The following is a 21,636-nucleotide window of genomic DNA, read 5'->3' as shown; positions in this document are numbered from 1 at the left end:
TAAATACTGAACAAGACGATCACGACCCTTTACTGAGTCGGCTAATAAGCGGCATTCACCTCTACGGCCAATTTGATAGGTAACTTTAACGTCAGAAACAAACGTTGAAAGTTCCTTTTTGAATATATTAAATTCAGAAGAAATAGTTATTACAATAGGTGGGACTTTCTCCTTTTTTAAAGATTTTATATTTTGTATAGTTTCATTATTAATAACTTCCATTTCACCAGCTTCTTACTCAGGCAAAATATCAAAAGGATTGTCACTACAGACACTCGAAGTGTCAGAAAGAGATGCCTCTCTTTTCCTCCCCGCAGCGATGCGAGGTTTCTTTTTCCGTCCAGCCATTTCAGGTGATACGAAAAAAGTTAAAACAAATGTTAAATTCAAAAGTAGGTAGTCTTGAGAAAGACTGATGGGAAATAACTTTCAGGTAGTCTTTAAAAGACACACTGACAAAACACAAACTTTGAAGCTATAGGCAGTCAAAGACCAGTCCACAAGCAACCGAAAAAACGTCTGATCTGTAGGACAGTTCAAGACGCACTGATTTGTAGTTTATCATCAGTATGATGAGTTGATCAAAAAGGTAAGCTCCTCTAGCCTTGACATTATAGCTTTCCGGTAGGTTGTGGCGAAAAAAATTATCTCTGGCCGTCACTCCACAATACCTAATTGCCCTAATAAATTGACCCTCGGTCTTTATCATCGGTCTTGTCATCTTAAAATTGATTGTTTCAAGTATCCTTGATATTCAATCATTCTTTTGAAAGAACACCATCACAGGAAGTGCTAACACAATATAGCTAACTCACATTTGCATTACTTTCATGTATCGTCAATTAAGTTGATTGTATCATATTGTTAAGCATGAAAATGTAAGCTTGAACGAATAAAACGTAAACATACATAAATAATGAAAATTAATTTTGAAAAAAATTAATTTTAAAATTTTTTAAAACCTAGCAAGGAAAAATTTATTGCTAGTAATAATGCTCGCAAAATTTGTAAACACTAGTTGAACCAATATTGGTCAAATGTTATGTATGATTTAAGCAATATATTTCCTGCGGCTCTATTAACGCCATATTTACAACGCTGCCGGTCCAATAAATATGTGTACCACAAGCCATACCGAACAATTCGAACAAACATTTCTAATATGCGCTTATAGCGTTAATGTTTGCATCGTTTGTCCAGCAAACTTTAAAGCATGAATTTTTAACATGTTTTACAAAACTCAAAAGGGTTGCTAGAGGTAATCACTTCTGGCTGCTTGGGCCACTCTAGGCCATTAGGTAATTGTTAATCGAGCGCGAACAACAACGAAATCCGCTGCAACCAACCGCGGCGATCAGGGGCGAAAGGTGACGGCGGTAGGACTGGTGGGCGTCTGCATTTTCCATAATGAGACTCCCGGTTTGCCGCCGGTGTTCTAAAGAGGGTGGGAGGGTGATTTCACCGTTTCACGCGCCGTCGTTGGAAAACAGCACCTGTCTGTACGAAACCGCGTGCGGTTCGCCGGCAGACGGATTTCGCCAAAAGCTCCGATGCATTAGACTGTGGCCGCTGCCGCTGCCGACACAAATCAATCAATTAGTTCAACATACCGAAAGTGGACTGCGCCATATAGGTATAAATGCAACGTCGTGCATGCCGCGGTCGACGGCGTCAAATCAGCCAGTGAACGAGCGAGCGAACGGGTGAAGAGACTTCGACGGGCCGGTCAGCGACGAACCTTGTCACGCGTGAATGGCGAAGAGAAGGCGGACAAGGAGGAGGTCTTTTGAAAAACTAATTGAAATTCGATGCGATTCGTCTGCCACAGCAGCGCTCGCGTGTCGCAATTCGGCAGTAGATCTATAGTTAGACCGAAAAGAAATTTGCCTCTCGCAGTAATGAATCGCTAGGCAATATGGTTGGGGTTCGCTTGACAAATTAGTTCGTCCGAAGATGGTATAGAATGTGCCAGTTGTGGTTCGGTATTGGTGAAAGCTTTAATTTAAAACTTTCTTGCTACGTAAATTCGGCAAGTTTATTTTTAGTAGCGACGAATTATAATTACAACGTTTAAATGCTACCCACGTTTCAATTCATTTGGCACGGAAGCATAATGAGAACAAGAAACACTTGTCGTTCAGGGAACACCGTGTATACCGGTTTGCTAAATTTACCACAACCGAAGGCGGGAAAGGTCAACTTGTTTCCTATCATCTAAGACGTGCAATTATAGCCAAAAAAAAAATAACAATCTTAAAACAGGAATCCAATGGAATACCAAAGCTTCTAAACAACAGAGCTTACAATGCCGAGCACTCAAATCAAGATAGTTACCACCTCGAATGGCAGCATTCATTTCAAGGTCCGAGGTCCCTTGCCCGCGAAAACACTAAATTAAATGAGATCTGGTGCAGCAACTTGTCGCCTGGCGCGTCATCATCGAGGCGATCTTTGTGCGCCAGTACAGGCCCAAGCGGGGCGGAAGTTTTTACAATGCTTACAGCCGAGAGTCGACCTTCGACTGTGATAAAAGAAAGACGACAATAATTTATTTACCCTCGGTGGATGAACGTCCGCGGCGTCGTCCTGTATGTCGTCCGACGCGAATGCCCACATATGGGACAGAAGGGCCGAGCCGGGAGAAACCGTGCTACGATTTACGACTTGAACCCTCCAACGAGAGCCTGACCTTTGACAGTTCGAGCGCGGTTGCTTGTACACTACTACAGCAGGTTAATCTGCCCTCGGGGTGCGTTCGCATCATTTCAGGAATCCGGTCAATAAAGTATTTTTAGAAAGGGAATGAGGGCCTGCATGCTGTGTTTATTGATTGTTGAGGGCGAAACCCCAAATTAATATTGGATCAAAATTAAACTGTAGCTATAATGTGAAGGTTTTATGGAGGGTTTAGCCACGAAAATCTATGGTTCCAAGATGCTGCGCTTCACATTATTCCGTAATCTATATCTTGAATTTTCGTTGGTCTTGAAAAGTCGATTTTTGTAGAATTTGAAAATTCAATGAGATCTAACACCGGGTAAGATGTAGAATACGTCAAAAAATTCAACGCCGAGTGAAGTAAGAAATTTAGTGCTCGAGTTAAAACACAAAAAATAGGTTGGTATACATAATATGCAGGTCACAAGAAATTCCCTAAGTGTTAGAGCATCATCCAACAGACTTCTCAAGTTCTTCTGTTAAGAATTACAACATTCACCATCATTCCCATATGTCGCATGAAACTCTACGCGGCCGATCGATATCATATTACTGCACTACGTTTATTCTTTCCGCTGAAACAGTGCTGCGACCCTTTACACCAAATGAGAAACCTTGTGCGAATTACTCCGTTTTTTTTGTCGTTCCTCTCGCATCAAAGTGGTTGACCATCAGTGACGATCATTTCAACCGGCGGTTGACTGACCATTAGTAAATAGTGGCAGCTAGTAGTAGAAGAATCGGTGATACGGAGGCTGTCAGTTTTTATTACTCACCACCGTGAGCAACAACAATAATAACAGCAACTAAAAACTTGTTTATTTTGCAATTTTTCCTTTCCAACACTCTCCCCCTCCCACAAATACAACACTATTCTTTGAGCAGTGAGCTTCAAACCCCCGGAGGCTCTCAGCCATCATGACTGGCCGATCCGGCTTCTTGTTGGCTAGCGACATTCGAGCGTATGAGCGAAAAAAAAGTGCTTCAATAATATGTGGTACAAATGATTGCTCGAAGCGATTTGAACTTTCCGTAAGGTGCGACTCTGCACGATGACTTCGAAGGACACCGCTTTACTCCGATGCGAACCGCTGGTTCGCAGCTAGCGGTCTCCTATCGATCTGCTGGCAGAGTGGCGGAATACCAATCAGGGAAAAACCTTACTGTTATCTAATTAACGAACGAATCTTGACTTCTATATCGGCTAATCATAATTTTCCACCTTGTATCTAAAAGCCCGCGGTTGCAGCGAACGGTGGCCTTGAATTGTTTTAAGATATTCAGGTCTCCGGAGCTGCCAATCGACCACGCCAACAAGTTACGCGGCTGAGCTGCACAGTTGTTGAAGCTGAAATCCACCCCAAAACGCCACTTGTTAAGCGATGACCACGGTTCATTGCCAGTGTGGTTTGATGAGTGTGTATCGCCACAGTTTTGCAAACAAATTAAGTATAATTACTAGCAAGACTCGCTCGTTAAGCTCTGTCCCGTGCAAGAAGTCAACACGGGTTTAACAAGTGTTTGCACCAGTTTGTGCACATTTTTGCTCACTTTTCAGTTGATCGACCACCGAGGATCGGCTGGGCTGGGTCTTTCGCCTAGCACGCGGATGCATGAAATATGTAGAGTAAATGATCGAATTATGCAGCGATCTACCTATTTTCGAAAAACCTATCATCAATTTAAACCACCTACCCTATCAATAAAAGACTATTTTCGAAAGGTCTCTGTTCTGTGTGCATCTATTTTAGCCGATCCGCCCTTCGGCTGGTTAAACACGCTAATTCTGAGTGGGAAGGCAAGCAAGACTTTCTAGCGGATTGTTTAGTGGCTTAGTGGCTTGACGCGTGCGGCAGGCTGCAACTCTGTTCGAGTTTGTTTTACCATTTTGGGTTGTTTCGTTATTTCGGTTAATACATACGATTGCTAATTGCATGTACTATTACGGTTAACATAGTATTATTTTTGTTCATTTTATATCTACTATTCGTGTTTAGAATCAATTATTTTTTATGTTTTTTCATTAATTTTATTTTCGAATTAGTGGGTGTGTTCCTCCACTATACGAAAGTGATTAAATTTGTATGTTTTAATTGAGTTATAACCGGAGCATGGCATATAAAACTTGTTTACACAAGGGTTTAACTGCTTCTTTTTATTCAGGTCTCTAATCGGGTTTGGAACTGTAATAAAAATTGGCAATACTCAATTTTCACAGTCTACGTTGGTCGTTATGTTTGTTTGAGTTAGTGAATGTATCCGCCTCTAATAGTCGCGTTTCGTAAAGGCCTGAACAGACATGTAAATAAATGTAGTATACTTTAGTGACCGCTTGCGGCATAATTTCATTCGGCTGCCGTAAAACGGCAGCTTTAGTTGTTTATGGGGTCGATATTTTTCTATTACGTTTTGAACTAATCGTTAATGAATCGTTCGAAATGTTAACATGTGCGACTTTCTGTAATCAATTTGTTTAGAATGTTTGATATTTTATTCAACATTGCAAAAGATAAATAACATGAGTCATGTTTGGCACACAATCTCATTATAACAATTTTTATTAGTATGCCATAGTTTTATATAAAATAAATTAGTTCCCCCTTGAGTAACTAATAATAATATGCATTTCGAGTTAATTAGCCCACTCACCACGCATGATGCCGTATAGCATCACCTGACATCTAAGCTTTGATTACAATTTAACGACTATAGTTGAAACTATAAAACTATTGAACACGGTTAGTGATCGGAACGATCCTTCATATGTAATACGGTTTGTGCCAATTATAATAAGTTATTACAATTCGAAGGTCTGTATTCGAAGCAAAAACTGATTTCTCTCCGCGAAATGTGGGTTAAAATTATTTGAAAATGTTTCATTATTGTGACAACTTAGTATTCTGTTTATAATTCATGACTTACTATAGAGAAAAATGTGCTTATGTAAAATGGTATTGATGATTATAAATATTTTCACAACCAGAACGGTTTGTTTAATCTGTGTGACGTCCCTCTTTCGCTTACCCACTTTTTCACATCTTTTTAAAAATCTCATAGTTTACAAAAACTGCACAAAATTAGCTTGGCATTGAAAGTTGTTTAAACTTGAAGAAATGAAAAAATATTTACGAATTACGTCTTTCGGCAACATTTATATGAAAATGATTCAAACTCAGTCATGTTCCAACAGATTTGCTTGAATTCTAACAGCATTCGGCTGGATAATTAGCGGAGTGGGGTGCATGAAATTTTGGTTTTCGAGATTTTTTCTGGTCGCAGATGACTCCAAAATGCATTAAACGTCCAGATCTGGTATTATCTAAATTCTCAATTTTGGTGATTTTTTGAATTTTTCAAGATCAAACTTCGATCGCTTTGCGCCACCATGTTTTTACCCAAGTAACACACGTTGTTATAGAGCAGTTGAGATAACTCCTCTAATAAAACCTTCAGTCATAGATTTCAGTTGACATTACTTTTTCCATGACATCTCTATCACCAGAAAAGCGCAAAAATTAAAGGCTACTAGAACAAGTACTGGTACTTTATGAAGTATTATAAAACTTCATGAAAGCAAGCCAACTTGTTAGACCAAGGCTGTAAAATACATCTCGAGTACCAATATGGTAGAAATACGTTGAAAATAGGTTATTTTTAAGTTGTAATTGCTAACTAATCAAAACATCGTTGACGCAAGCATAAAACTTCCAAATAAAAATATCGCAGAACGACACTGATTTATATCAGGAACAGTAATGGAAAAAATAGTGATTATGGCGTTTTGAATAATCAAGCTTTTGATACAAAGTTTTACGTGCGCGTCAAATTTCATGGTGAAACATTACGTTTCACTTCTGAAAAAATTATGCGCCATTCATTGGATTTTTTTTTATTTGTCAATCAGTGGAAAATAGATTATGCATTACAGAATGTTCACTGATTTATTTCATTGCGAAGAGTCAATTTACCCCACCACCGCATGGGCTTAGTTCGTGAACAACTATCTGGCATCTCTTTCTTACATGCGTCAACCGCAATGTTCTTTTTTTCCTCGGGTAGATCTGCACTGACCCAGTGCAATAAAGAAATTCGCGCATTCGTGGGTCAGAATTCGCCATAACAAAGCGCATGCGCAAATGCGTTGCTATGACAACATTTACCCAGCGCATGCGCAAATGTAGTGTTACGCGCAGTGTAACCAGTTCGATGATCGTTTTTGTCAGTGGCACTTTTAATCAATTATAAATTGATGATGAAGAACAATGTTCAACCTTCCAAATTAATTGTTTCTGTCGCTTGAATATTAAAATTGTTTTCGCATAGTTTCAACGTTATCCAGACATAAAATAATTCAAAACTAGAAAACGTTGTTAGATATACGGTAACAAAAATTAGAGTGATATTGGTTGCACTGTAAGCGTTTTGTTTACCTTTTCATGGCGCATTTTGACCCAGCTCGAATAGGTTTATTAAAATCGTTTAAATAATTCCAGTAACAATTTGATCAAGTAGTTTTACGTTGGTTTTCGAATACCAATAATAGGAAAAGTACTTTACAGGTACGTAGTATTGTTATTAGGCGTATAATATTGAACGCGCGCGGCTGCCCCGGCTGGGCATTTCATACACAGTTTTTCTAATACATAGTGAAAACATCTGAAAGACAACTTTAAGACAAGTGTCATTTGTGTCATAGTTGTTGTTTGTTCAACTCATGTTATTGAAAAACATCTCCAGAACTAGGAAAAAATGAGTTTGTGTTCGAAATGTGATTGAATTACTGATGAAAAACATCTCACAAATGTTGTATTTTAAGTTGCTTTCTGTACTGTTTGGATAACATCATAAATACAAGTTACAGATAAGCAGCAGCAGTTTATATTCGATAATATATTAGATACACTTATGCTATGAAATAACATCTCGAGGACAAGAATATAACAACACAAGCTTTGAATTGCGCTTATAGTATTCTTAGATGACTACTGTCATTGTGAATTATTTTCTAACATGTTTTGTGTGTTACTTGGGTAGTCTTGTCGAGCTAAAATATTGCATAGGGTGTTTTTTTCGGGTGGATGAACATTATGTGTAGGATTTTTTCTTTAAATTTTTTGGTTACTTTTTTCCCATACAAGTGATTGGCACTATAATACAAGTGATTTACAAGTGATTACAAGTGGATAACTTTTAGTAGTCACGCACAAAAGCTAGCATGCAGAAATTGTCATCGGAAGATGGAAATCCAAAATCAACGCTTCTCTTCAAAGCTACCAATCAACGCGTTACCTTGCGGTCGTGTCTTCTTAACAACCACTTTGACTTTTTTTACAGTTTAGATCTTTTTTTGGAAGAACAAAATGAGCATCTGAAACTTTGCCAAAAACACTATACCGATAAATGGTTTCAACTCAAAAAATGATCTAGAAAAATAATAATTTTAGGCCACCCGTTCACGAGTGCTCTAGAACTATACCTCATGATTGGTAGCGCTTAGTTAATCAGTTTGTATATACAATGTGACAAATATGACGAAGCTGACAAAGAGAGGGTTATTCTAAAGAACCCCAGTATATTACAGAGAAGGAGGATTCATCTTCCTTGTAGTTGTTTTTGTTGTTGTCTTAATTTCCATTCCTCTCAGTAGTACACCCAACCGGCCAACTCCCTACAAGGATGAAAACTTTGACGACAACAAAAACGGCGGAAGGCGAATCGACGCAGTTATAGGGCGAGCAAGACACGTGACTATACGGTGAAGACAATACCGCCATAACATTAACACGAAGATAAATACTGCGAAGCGACAAATATTCTCGCCAAAGTGGCAGGCGAAATACATTGCGCCAGAAATCTATTCCAAAGCTAGGGCTGCACTATTTCCTGCTTCTGCAAACGAGGGAAAAAAGAGCATCAATGTTAGCCTCGAAGGCGAAACTAAGCACGTGGGAAGAAAGGAAACGCCGGTAATTGAAGAGACATCAAGCCAACCGACACTAACGGATCCACTCGCAATCACGGAACTGTCTGCCTATGTCATCCATAAGGACGAAAGATAATTAACCTAGAACGCAGCTTCAGTTAGAGCTTAAAGACAAACCTGTCAACATTGGTCAATAAAGTGAAATAACCTTAAACTGTAAAAAAAAAAAACTAAAGATAATGAATGCTAGTCATGCTCTTCTATAGGGCTCACATCTTGTTAAGAAGGGGCGGATGTAACGGCACCCTTCAGCTCCAAATAACCTATGGGCCTCCGTTACTTGGTTTAAAGTATTTAAAACCTGGTAGAACCTGTCTTCTACCGGGTAATAAAATGCAAACAGATAAAATGTGAACTAGCAAACAGCCTTCTAGTGTGTGAGTTGAGCTGAAGTAGAACAGTTGACATAAAAATAACAGTTGTAATGAAAAATTGCGATAAGTTTGATCGAAAATGATGGAAGAAATTGCGTTTTCAGCAAGCCGTCCTGTTTGGGGTAAAATGGACAGCTTTTTTGGAGTGATATGGTCAGGTGAGTTTGAGATAAATTCCTTTTGTCGGGCTGATGTCGCGGGCATATAAAAACAGACAGACAGACGGGGGTGTATAAAGGATGAACTGTGAAAAGTATAGCAGGCAATCCGGGATGAATTATCTGTACACAAAGTGTTTTCAATCCCCCGCACAGTGGCGGGTTTCTGAACAAACGTTGGAAAAAACCTAAAAGTCTTTCTTAAGTGATCGAAAATGACATAAAATGCCAATTTTGGGGTGCTGAACTCATTTCTGATGTCAGAAAATTTTTGTCATCTAAAATGCCGTTGTACCTTCTTCCCCCACAAAGACATCCACGAAGCCACCTGGAGATCACCTGACTTATAAGTGGAGAACCAAATTGACCACGTTCTAATCGATGGTAAATTCTTCTCTGACGTCATCAACGTTCGCACCTACCGCAGTGCGAATATTGATTCGGACCATTACCTTGTTGCAGTATGCATGCGCTCAAAACTTTCGACGGTGCGAAACACGCGTCAAAGTCGCCCACCGCGACCAAACATCGGGCAACTCCGGGACGCCGAGGTTGTACGGGAGTACGCGCAGCAGCTGGAAGCAGCATTACCAACGGAAGAGCAGCTTGGCGCAGCTACTCTTGAAGATGGCTGGAGGGACATTCGATCAGCCATAGGTAGTACTGCTGTAGCGGCGCTTGGTACTATGGCTCCGAACAGGAGAAACGACTAAAGCGCTACCGACGCGCACGGAACAGACAAAATTCGGTCTTACGGAAGAAAAAGCGCCAGGAGGAAGATCGAGATCGCGAGGCTATGGAGGAACTGTACCGTGCGAATGACACACGAAAGTTCTACGAGAAGCTGAACTGTTCCCCCAAAGGCTATGTTCCACAAGCCGACATGTGCAGGGACCTGGGCGGCAACCTTCTCACGAACAAGTGTGAGGTGATTGACAGGTGGAAGCAGTACTACGATGAGCACCTCAATGGCGATGTAGCAGAGGAAAACGACGGAGTGGTAGTAGATCTCGGTGTACGCGCAGATGACGACAGAATCCCAGCCCCTAACCTCCAGGAGGTTAGAGAGGAGATCGGCCGGCTGAAAAACAATAAAGCCGCTGGAGCTGACCAACTCCCCAGCGACCTGTTAAAACACGGTGGTGAAACACTGGCTAAGGCGCTACACTGGGTTATTGCCAATATTTGGGAGGAGGAGGTAGTACCGGAGGAGTGGATGGAGGGTACAGTGTTCCCCATTTATTTTAAATCGGCATACGACACAATCGTTAGAGACCAGCTATGGCAGATTATGCACGATTACGGCTTTCCGGATAAACTGGCACGGTTGGTCAAGTCGACGATGGATCGGGTGATGTGCGAAGTTCGAGTTTCGGGGACACTCTCGAGTCCCTTCGAATCTCGAAGAGGGTTACGCAAGGTGATGGATTATCGCGCTTGCTATTCAACATCGCTTTGGAAGGTGTGATACGTAGGGCTGGTATCGACACGAGTGGCATGATTTTTAGAAGGTCTGTTCAGCTTTTGGCTTCGCCGATGTCATTGATATTGTAGTACGAACCCTTGAAAAGATGACGGAGACGTACATCAGACTGAAGCCGGACGAATTGGACTGGCCATAAACGCTTCGAAGACCAAGTACATGAAAGAAAAAGGTTCCAGAGAAGACAGTGTTAACCTCCCGCCACGAATTCTAATTAGCGGTGATGAAATCGAGGTGGTAGACGAGTTCGTGTACCTGGGCTCACTGGTGACTGCTGACAACGACACCAGCAGAGAAATTCGTGGACGCCTTATGGCAGGAAATCGTGCCACTTTGGACTCCGGAGGACGCTCCGCTCGAATAAAATCCGCCGCCGTACGAAGTTAACCATCTACAAAACATTGATCAGACCAGTAGTCCTCTACGGCCACGAAACCTGGACTATGCTCGTGGAGGACTAACGCGCCCTTGGGGTTTTCGAACGGAGGTGTTGCGTACCATCTGTGGTGGAGTGCAGATGGAAGATGGATCATGGCGGAGGCGGATGAACCACGAGTTGCATCAGCTGCTGGGAGAACCACTCATCGTTCAAACGGCGAAAATCGGGAGACTACAGTGGGCTGGGCATGTCGCTGGGATGTCGGACGACAACCCGGTGAAAATGGTTCTTGATAACAACCCAACTGGAACAAGGTGACGGGGCGAGCAGCGAGCAAGGTGGCTCGATCAAGAGGAAGACGACCGGCGGGGCCTCCGCAGACGACATGGCTGGCGAGCTGCAGCCATGGACCGAGTTGAATGGAGACGACTTCTTTGGACAGCAAGGAACACTTCGGGCTGGAGCTGGCTGGTAAGGTAAGTATGATACTATGAAAGTCACATTTCTTACCCTGTCCACATCCATTTCCATCCATGTCCATTTCACGCCAAACTATTTTTTTGTCCGAAAGTCATTATTTTTAGTATCGTTATAGTTTTGTTCTTTTGACCTCAATATCATATTTTTTTCATGTAAAAACATAGAAAACAGATCAATATAACTATAATAAATTATGTTTAAGGGATGAAAAAACAGGCTACGAAATAACAGGAGTTTTCCAAAGGGGGTCCAAATTACCCCAAACAACCCTACAAGTCACTTCGCTTTTTGCACCGAGCAAGATTATTATTTTTAGAGACATTCGCAAATTTAAATCAGTTCAACCGTATAAATGAGGTTACAACTGAGTTTGAAAAAAAAACAGTGGTCAGTTTCGTAAGATTTCCGTATTTCCGTGAAAGTGACCCATAATTGTAGCTGATCCATAATTGTGGAGGGACTGTAGATCACAGATATGATTTTATCAATAATTTGAGTGATTTAACCAGACGTTTATTTCAGTATTATATTTTAATTTGTTTTAATTTCATTACCTGATTAACCCTCTAGTGCCCAAATTAATTTTCAGACGGACTTCGAAAAAATCACTTTGAAACTTTATAAAAATTTTTCAAGTATTGATTGAAGCTTTTTAGAGGTCCAACTGAAGACCGTCTAAAAGCGGCTCTGGGCACTAAAGGGTTAAGCCTCATTTAATTTTCACAAATACAGCTAATCCGAAACCCAAAAAATTGTAGATAAAAATCATAAACTTTTTAATATTTATTTACCCTTTTAACTTTTCAACCTCTCAACTATTTTATGTGGCTAATGTTTTTGATTGCCATCTCGTTTACTATCTGTCTGATTCCGTGACGCTTCGCTACCGTCTTCCAAATGCAAATGCAAAGGCCAACTTAATCAAGAGTAAAGAAAGTCTCAAGCAACCATATGACATAAAAGCAAATGACTGGCAGCTAATGTGGGGTAATTTAGTCCTAGTAAAGTCCTAAAAGCTCCAGAACATGTGGAGAGGACCTTTTTTTATTCTCTGTATGCCTGAAGGGCACTGGGTACTGAAATGCCACTGCGACATTCTTGCTGATTGTCTTTTGGGGCGGGCCCCCATCGCTATGCACAGGTTACGGATTGCTCGTACTCATTGATGGAGTAGAACTGTTTTGTTGTATACCTATACCCCAATTAGGTACAACATAGTTGATGAAACTAATTACCTGTTTGGGAGTAGAGCTCCACACTTGGTATGGAGTTAAAAGGTAGCTTCCTAAGAAGTTGTACCTAGAGAAAGCAAGAGCTTCGCAAGAGCAAAGCAAATGCTCTGAACTCTCTGGTTCAGATTTGCAGTATCGGCAGGTGTCATTCAACACTACACCGATTTTCTTTAAATGATAAAAAGCGGGACAGTATCCGGTAAGGAGTCCCGTGATTATCCGTAGGACACTACGATTTAGATTAAGTAGCTTTCTGGCGGTTCCAGGGTTCGGGTAGATAAACTGTTTAGCTTGTCTACACTGTGCCTGTTGCCATTGGGATACTTTTTCTAGCCTTTCCCAAGTTAGTAGTTCGCTTTTGATAGCGGAAATGGACGTACCGAGAAACGGCTAGGGGCCAAACCGCTAAACCGCTGAGCTGATCCCTGTCTTGCTAGGTAATCAGCGTGTTCATTACCCTCGACTTCGCAGTGTCCGGGCACCCAAAACAGAAAAACTGAATTCTGTCGGGTAAGTTCCCTAGAGTTTCAATGCATTCTTAAACAAGTTTGGAAGCGCATTTGACGGACTTAAGTGCTAGTAGTGCTGCTTGACTGTCCGAGAATATACCGATTTTCTCACATACAAAATACAAATACAAAAATACAAATATATGGAATATACTGCCCTTACGAGCATAGTTGTCCCAGCGTGCATAAAGTTTGTATAGAACATGGGACTACTATGATTGGAACGGCAGTATACCTCTGCTTGAAAAACGGTGGGCCATTTTCCCAGGGAAAACGTTTCCCTGATACAGGGTCCGTATATACCAGATCCCGTTAGGGATCCCATTTTCGAGCCATCCGTATAAAAACTGACGATGCCAGGTGGAAGATTAGGCCCTCCATTGTTCCACATAGAACGGTTTGTTTCAATCACTTTATATGGAATATCCATGTTGGTCCTAAAGTCCATCCAGTCGGAGACTGTGGTTAATAGCGAGGTTAGTTTGAACTCCCTAAGTATACGAAGGTGGCTGATTTGGTCCCTTTCAAGTATAGTTTTCCTCCTTTGCAACCTTAGAGCGCCAAGCTCTGCTTCCTTTTTCACATGAAGATGTAGAGGTAGTAGGCAAAGCATAGCTTCCCTGGCTGCAGTTGGAGTTGTTCGCATAGCGCTGGTAACCGAAAGACATGCAAGTCTTTGAACTTTTTTGAGTTTGGCTTGCGTAGTCACTTTGTTCACCTTAGGCCCCACGCTAGGGCTGCATAGGTGATCCTTGGTCGGGCAATGGTCTTGTAAGACCAGAGTGCCAAGTCTGGTTTCAGTCCCCAGGTTTTACCGAACAGAGTTCTGCAGGCCCAGATCGCTGAGATCGCTTTCTTAGCGGCATGATCCAGTTGTGCAGACCAGTTCAGTTTCTTGTCCAGAATAATTCCGAGGTATTTGACTTCATTGCTGAAGCCCAGTCTAACTCCATTCAGTATTGGAGGTGTGATGGAGATCTTACTTCGTCTGCCAAATGGAATTAGGACTGTTTTTAAGGGGTTTGTGATTAGACCCTCCTGTAAACACCATGACATGGTGGTATTCAGAGCCGTTTGCATTCGCCTCGACAGAGTTGCGTCATATTTACCTCTGACGATGAGGACGATGTCATCGGCGTATCCAATGACCTCGTATCCAAGCTGTGGAAGCTTGTTGAAAAGTGCGTCGACAACTAGTGGCCATAACAAGGGTGAGAGAACTCCTCCTTGCGGGCATCCCTTGAACGCCGACATTGTAACAGACGAATCACAGCGTGACAAGCAAGTAATCCGGAGGAAGCGCAAGAAAGCGCAATCAATTCGAAGATTGTTGGAGAATGCCAAAAAGGAATGTGTTAATACCGCAGCGACGATGTTGAGACTACCAAATTCGAAGAATTATTTACACACAAAATCATGCACGACATGTGGACACAGAGGAATATTTCAGTTGAAGATAACAAGCTACAATATAGAATTGCGTTAACAGGAGCCGACCACTCGGGGCAATAGTTAAAAATGGATCAAATGATAAAAGGAACGACATTTAAAACGAGGAAAATTTGTACCAAGCACGAGGAACGATAAGACACGACAAATAGAACTAGGAGAGTTTTTTGAGAAGCGGGTCGAGCTTCCCAACGATAAGGCCGTCAGAAAGAAGCAGACGGTTACGAGGACAGTTGAACGGCGGGTGTCAATAGTCGACGGGGCTTAGGAAAACGATACTACCGAGAAGAGACGAGCAGCAACCAGTTCTCGGCCTTAGAGGGGGTCAGAAGTGCAACGAAGACGACTACAGGTGGCAAGACCAAATCCTTGCGGCCCATGATCTAATCAAAACACAACTTTACCGCGAAGACGAATACCTACCACAAACCAAGAGGGAAGAATTTGCGCCAGATAACTCCTACAAACAAGGATTCGTGGTTAGAATCATATAAGCAAAAAGTCACCATATAATTTTGCTTTCGTTTTATCAACTATATATTTTCCGCACCACGGTTTGAAAATGTGCGCACACATGGAAGCGAGGAATTGGGTAACCCGTGCAGTTGGAATTCGCAAACCTTTTCGCTACACGGTACGTAACGATAATATACACCAAACAAAATGTAGTCGGTTTATGTCAAAAGCACACGACTGGCTCCAACATTGAAGTTCAACGGCATACATTGAACAATCGTAAACTGTCAGGTAAAACGCTGTCTTATAGATGGTTTTGAGAGGATGACACCACTACCAACCGATGAGTACCTTAGCTGCCAAACCCACTCTGCCCTCAGAATCTCCAGTGACCCGGGCTATGAACATCCCCCTGGACCCCCCTGGAATCCGGTTATGAGCAACATTGTAAATGACCGCATTTTCCAAGCAGGATGAAACAAGACACATTATACAAAAACGAATATGATTACACGCGAATCTCATGCTCTCTCATGCTCCCGAGATCCTAGATTTTAGGTGAGAATTTTAGCTAGGTAAACGGTAGCCAGAGAGTAGAGGTGGGGTAGCCGCTCACTCTGGGTTATCCATAGGTATATTTAAATACACCCAGCTGACAATAAAGTTGGTCATCATCCGCATCCATCTTGATGAGAAGTGATTCCGCGCCGAGTCAGGAAACGGCGTCTACAGGACTTGTGTCTTTTGTATTTAGCATATATTTGATACAGACCGAGTTATTGCCGACAACATTATCTACAACTTTGCTGAAGACACCATTTTTCTAAAGTGCAGGACTGGAAAGTTTGATTTTACAGCGCCACTATCGGTGCAGTTCTGAACTCAAACTTTTAGGCATTCTCTGAGGCTTCTTATATACTTAATTTGCTCTTGAGAGTAAATGAAAAAAGTTCACGATTTTGGATTCTCGTAGCACTGCACTGTGGATATATAATCAAAGCAATAAAACTGTCCAAGAAAAAACTGCGACCTTCGTATTTAACAAACTCACTATTTTCCAGATTTTTTGTAGTAATTTTCAAACGTAGGATTTTTCAACAGTGACATTTTAGAACCTAAATTTTAGACAGTATGCGTTTTTATTGAACATTATGATTTTTTAGAACTTTCGGCTTTTCGACTCCCCTAGCTTTATATTAAATATAGAGTTCACGTAACCTATTTTTTACAATCCGAAAATTATTTACGTGTGATAAAAACCAGACAACCGGGTATCGTGTCCTTTCCAGCTTAAATATGGATATCGTGCGCTACTATGATTGTGCCCAGTGTGATTACATGAATGTATTGATACTCAAAGCAAAAAAAGGAAGATAATCTTTGTTTTCAGGTAGAATTTGCAATCGATTGAATTCGGCTCTCAGTTTCGCTTAATAATTGAGCAAATCCATGCCAAAAATACTTAACGTCTAGTATCGATCATTTTCGATTCGGTCAGCCAAACTTTACACATCTGTTTAACTTAACAAACTGAATGTCTTTCGCGCATGAAGGAGTTTTTCAGACTCAAGAGTAATTGTCTAACAGTATTCATTTTGGTGTAAGCCTTATGTGAAGTACTGTTGCATAGAAAAATTTTCTGAGAATGAATAATAACACATCACAGTGCCTTGTAAAAATATATACACCACAGAAATTTTTTTGATAATTTGAAATTCAAAAAAAAAAAACAAAATAAATAAAAAATTTTCAAACAAATTTGAATTTCTAAAAAGAAACACTTTTGATTAAAACTTTTTTTTATTTAAGTTGTTTTAAGTCAACTTTTTTTAAAAATCATATTCCAATGATGTAACATGCTTTTAATAATTATTTCAAATAATAGAATTCTTACGAGCGGGGGCCTAGTGTGGTTGGTAACGTCTCCGCCAACCACGCTCGACGCCTGGGTTCGAATCCCACCGCCGACATAGGTGTCGATGGTTGTGAGGTGGCGTGATCCACTCACAACCAACCCAACTGGTCTAGATTCAATCCTAGCCGACACCGGGAGATTTTCTGAGGCGAAAAATCTCTGGGATCACGCCTTCCATCGCATGAGGAAGTAAACGGGTCGTGAGTTAGGGTCCTGGGTGTGGAGTCGCCTCCCTGGGCGTCGGTGATTGGCCACAACAGTGGCGGAACTAGACCGACGGAAAATAAGCGAGAATAAAAAAAAATAGAATTCTTGGTGACTTACTTTCAAAATGCATCTATTTTCGAAATATTTTGAAATTAGGTTCAGCTTCTCTAGATTTCGAATTTTCATGAAAATACAAATTGTCTTTATTACATTGCTTCGCAATCAAACTTTCATGGTAAACTTTTTCATACCACTGACAAAAGTTACAAAGTTTAAAAAAAAACGGAATTTGTTTCAGTATAGGATCACGAATTCGTTTTAATTCGTTTTTTTTTCAATAGTTTGATATGAAAATCTAGACAATTTTCTTCAAACAATATCTTGAAAACTTTTCCCTAACTATTATCTAAAAATGTTGTCGAGTTAGCACAAAATTTATCTATAATTCCAAATTATTTTAAGTTTAAACTGCAATCTAGCTTGCAACAATTTAGTCAACTGTAATTGTTGAGCTTAAGCTAAGAAAAAAATAATATTTGAAGCGAACTACTCTAGGCATATTACTGACAATTTTAAATATGTAGAACTTTTTTTTTTCTCTGTGTGGACTCATCACTGCGACCAGAGACATTTTGATCTATTGTGATATTGCCCAGGTGCTTTTTGTATTGCGCACTTCATATTATTGGCAGTATCACTATTGAAGTGAATGATACGCTTTTTTTTTTTATTTATATCCGTGCTTGTGTGTGAGAGTTTACCCTTACGTTTCAAGCTTACTGCTCTACTATACCGAGCCTCTTTTCTATCCTACCAATATTGCCAAATTACAATTGCCTGAACTGAGGCTACACCTAACGTTCCTTTCTGGCCAGGTTTATTCTAAGAGGGACTTATTATGTCAAGAGGAAGGAGTCTTATCGAAACCTCGTTCCTCGTGCCAATATCGTAGAGGGTAAATATTTCTGAAATCAGTTTTATTATAAGAAGGACTTATTTTGTCAAGAGGAAGGAGTCTTATCGAACCTCGTTCCTCCTACCAACACCGCGTCACAATCACAATTCCCTGAAGAGGCACTCAATGGTTCACCTCTGGTCAGGTTTATTATAAGTAGGACTTATATTTTTGTCAAGAGGAAGGAGTCGTGTCGAAGCCTCGTTCCTCCAGCCAAGACCGCGTCATAATTACAATTCCCTGAAGAGAACTATTATACGTGGGGACGGGACACGAGGCATATGGACGCTAGGCATATGGATGTTAGGCATAGTATGCCAGGCATACAGACGTGAGGCATAATGGATGTGAGGCATAATGGATACGAGGCATACTGCCAAAAGGCATAACGGACGCGAGGCCGAATGGACACAAGGCCAAATGGACGCGAGGCCGAATGGACGCGAGGCCGAATGGACGCGAGGCCGAATGGACGCGAGGCCGAATGGACGCGAGGCCGAATGGACGCGAGGCCTAATGGACGCGAGGCCGAATGCGATGTTGTACGAACGCATGAGATCCAATTATGTAGTTCAGGTGTTATTATATTCCTTAAAGGTTTAAGTTGAATATAATACTTTTCTTGAAATCATGCGGTGAAGACGCATAATCGAGGGCAAGGAAACGAGGCGGCACTAAGCCGCCGTGGTTTCCGCAGTCCGAGCCGGCCGCCGACCCGCCGTCGGAAGCGGCGGCCTCTCGCACTCAAACGACTGATCTACTGGTTTGCTAGGTCTACTCAAACAGAGTTTTCTTCCCTTAGTTAAGTCCGAACGAGCGGTAGCGAGTAAGGACAGCATTCGCTCGAACAGCGAGTCGGCCGAAGGCCGCGAGTGTATTGCTTTCCAAATGACACTTTGAAACGAAATACATGATATTGAATGCTGTGATGATGATGACGATAATAACATATTCCGCATCACTTCCCCTTGGCCTTGTGTCCTTTCGGCCTTGTATCCATTCGGCCTCGCGACCATTCGGCCTCGCGTCCATTCGGCCTCGCGTCCATTCGGCCTCGCGTCCATTCGGCCTCGCGTCCATTCGGCCTCGCGTCCATTCGGCCTCGCGTCCATTCGGCCTCGCGTCCATTCGGCCTCGCGTCCATTCGGCCTCGCGTCCATTCGGCCTCGCGTCCATTCGGCCTCGCGTCCATTCCGCCTCGCGTCAATATGCCTCGTGTCCGTATGCCTGCCGTCCATTATGCCTAGCGTACTATGCCTCGCGTCTGTATGCTTAACGGGGTGTCATCATTATACGTTACTCAGAACAGTTTTATTATTAGAGGGACTTTTTTGTTAGGATGAAAGTCAGCAAGGGTACTATAGAATTCAGCTTTGGAGGAAGGGTATGTAGTAGAGAGCCTGAGAATGAACCCATGTTAAAGTCCTTTGACAACCAAATAACCTGATTCTACTAAGATTCGAACCCACGACCACTCGCTTATCAAAGCGGACTCTGTAACCTTGCGACTACGAAGCTCTCTATATGTAGAACTTAAAAATAGCAATAGAAAATCGAGTCTTATCTTACCTTGAACTCAAATCATCGCTAATCTAATCGTTTAGTCGCTAGCCGTTTTGGTCTTTCCATCACGGAATAACCTTGACCCAATTGTTTTAGGACTCGTGGTCATTCACTACACAGTTTCTTCGGAAAAGGAAACAGCACGCGCTTGAAAGTAAGATCCAAAATTAGCCACCCCTATGATGGTGCCATGTCGATGCCACTAATCAGCAATTCAATCCGAATGATTCACCCCAGACGCGATTGACCATCGCCAAAACCCGTTTCCAACCAACTCGATCGAATCCGCCAGCCAGAACACTTTTCCTTTCTACTTTTATTGAAAAAAAAAAATCACCGCCTGTGGCTAGTCGGTATTCCTTTCGCTTGTTGTTCACATTCGTGTTCACACAGACAAACAGAAAAAAACCGCGATGTCCTTCCGGTTGAACTACTCCAACTTGTCACCGACGATGCCACTGAGCTGCCAGCCTTGATTTTTGTGCAGATCACAGTCGGTAAGTTTAACGAGCTTTATTTTAGACTGTCGAATATTTTCACCTAAAATTTCGAACTGAGAATTCACTACCCACCAAGTAGAAGTAGATTTCTAAAAAAACATGAACAGGAGACTTCTTTTCACCAAGTTGCAACGAGCAAACAGGATCGCCCGTCGACAACATATGCCAAAAGGATCACACCTCGCAGCGAACCACCAAGCGGGACAGAAGACGAAAAGCACACGCGAACAACAATTCGACACTAACCTCGCGGCACACTTCCAGCGCGCGCGTTCGACAACGGAATAAAGTCTCGTCGAGTTTTCGACCATCGCCGACTGACAAGTTACCTAGCCTCTCACTCTCACCCACTGCACTGCACTGCTACGCTGCGATCTACTTGACAGCATAGTGCACTAGCCCAAACTAGTTGCTTCATTCATTCGCGCGCGCTAAGTCTACTAGCAACGATGAACTTGAACAGACGTCAAGAAGACGCAGAAGGTCTCATTGTTGTGGTCGAGGAATGAACGGAACTCACACTCACTCTCTCGTAGAAATGCGAAAATTTACAATTCAAAAATTGGCGCCCTCTCATAAACAGAAATGAATCCCAAGAAGCATAAAACTACCAACAACCGGCTTAGGCTGGGGGCAGACCCGGTTGGGTGGGTTTTCGTGATGGTGTAAAGATAAGTTAACAGTAGCAACTAGCAACCAACAATGTGGAGCCGACGACGGTGGATGAAATGGATTTCAGTTTTGTGCCGTGAAAAATGAGTTATGGCAATTTTACCAACCGAATGCGCAGAGTGATCAATCATCGGTGACTTACAATTAAGATTTTGGAAGTATAGCACTAGAAATAGGTGAAGATTGAAGTTGCGATTTCTTTAAATTAAAATGAAAGTTTGAAGTAAATACGTAAAATGTATTTGCTACATTTGGTAAGGAATTTATTCACATAACATTTTTTTTGGCAAATATGTTTTTGTACGTGGTGCAAATTATCTTAAGGAAATAAACTTCATTGAGAATGTAATCTTGTTTTTATTTGCAGAATCAGTTAATTTCTCACTCGATTTTTTTTTGTTTATAAGCTATATCTATTATACCAATATGTATTTTGGTTTGAGTAAGAATGGCTGATCATGAAGACGAAAAAATATTGTTAGTTTGCTTTTTTGGTCATGATTACCATGCGGATGCGTGATTGAGTGAAATGACAGAACATCGAACGTTGCTCGATTTTATTTATGCATCGAATGTTGCTCGATTTTATTTATTTATTTATTT

General features: G+C 41.5%; 1 protein-coding gene across 3 annotated transcripts in view; it reads right to left on the bottom strand.

Moving 5' to 3' along the window:
• Positions 1 to 20,637, bottom strand: part of LOC129722872 (uncharacterized) — a 477,511-nt gene extending 456,874 nt beyond the window's left edge. The window contains exon 1 of one of the 3 annotated variants that reach the window (XM_055676678.1): positions 19,868 to 20,637. The gene's annotated coding sequence lies outside the window, so the exon portion shown is untranslated. The remainder of the gene's footprint in view (positions 1 to 19,867) is intronic. The other 2 variants (XM_055676679.1, XM_055676680.1) reach the window with 2 other exon arrangements.
• Positions 20,638 to 21,636: the final 999 nt, after the last annotated feature.

The sequence above is a fragment of the Wyeomyia smithii genome, chromosome 2 (assembly GCF_029784165.1).
Source record: "Wyeomyia smithii strain HCP4-BCI-WySm-NY-G18 chromosome 2, ASM2978416v1, whole genome shotgun sequence".
NCBI lineage: Eukaryota > Metazoa > Arthropoda > Insecta > Diptera > Culicidae > Wyeomyia > Wyeomyia smithii.
Note: the sequence above shows the minus strand (reverse complement) of the source record. Positions and strands in the feature narration are given on the sequence as shown.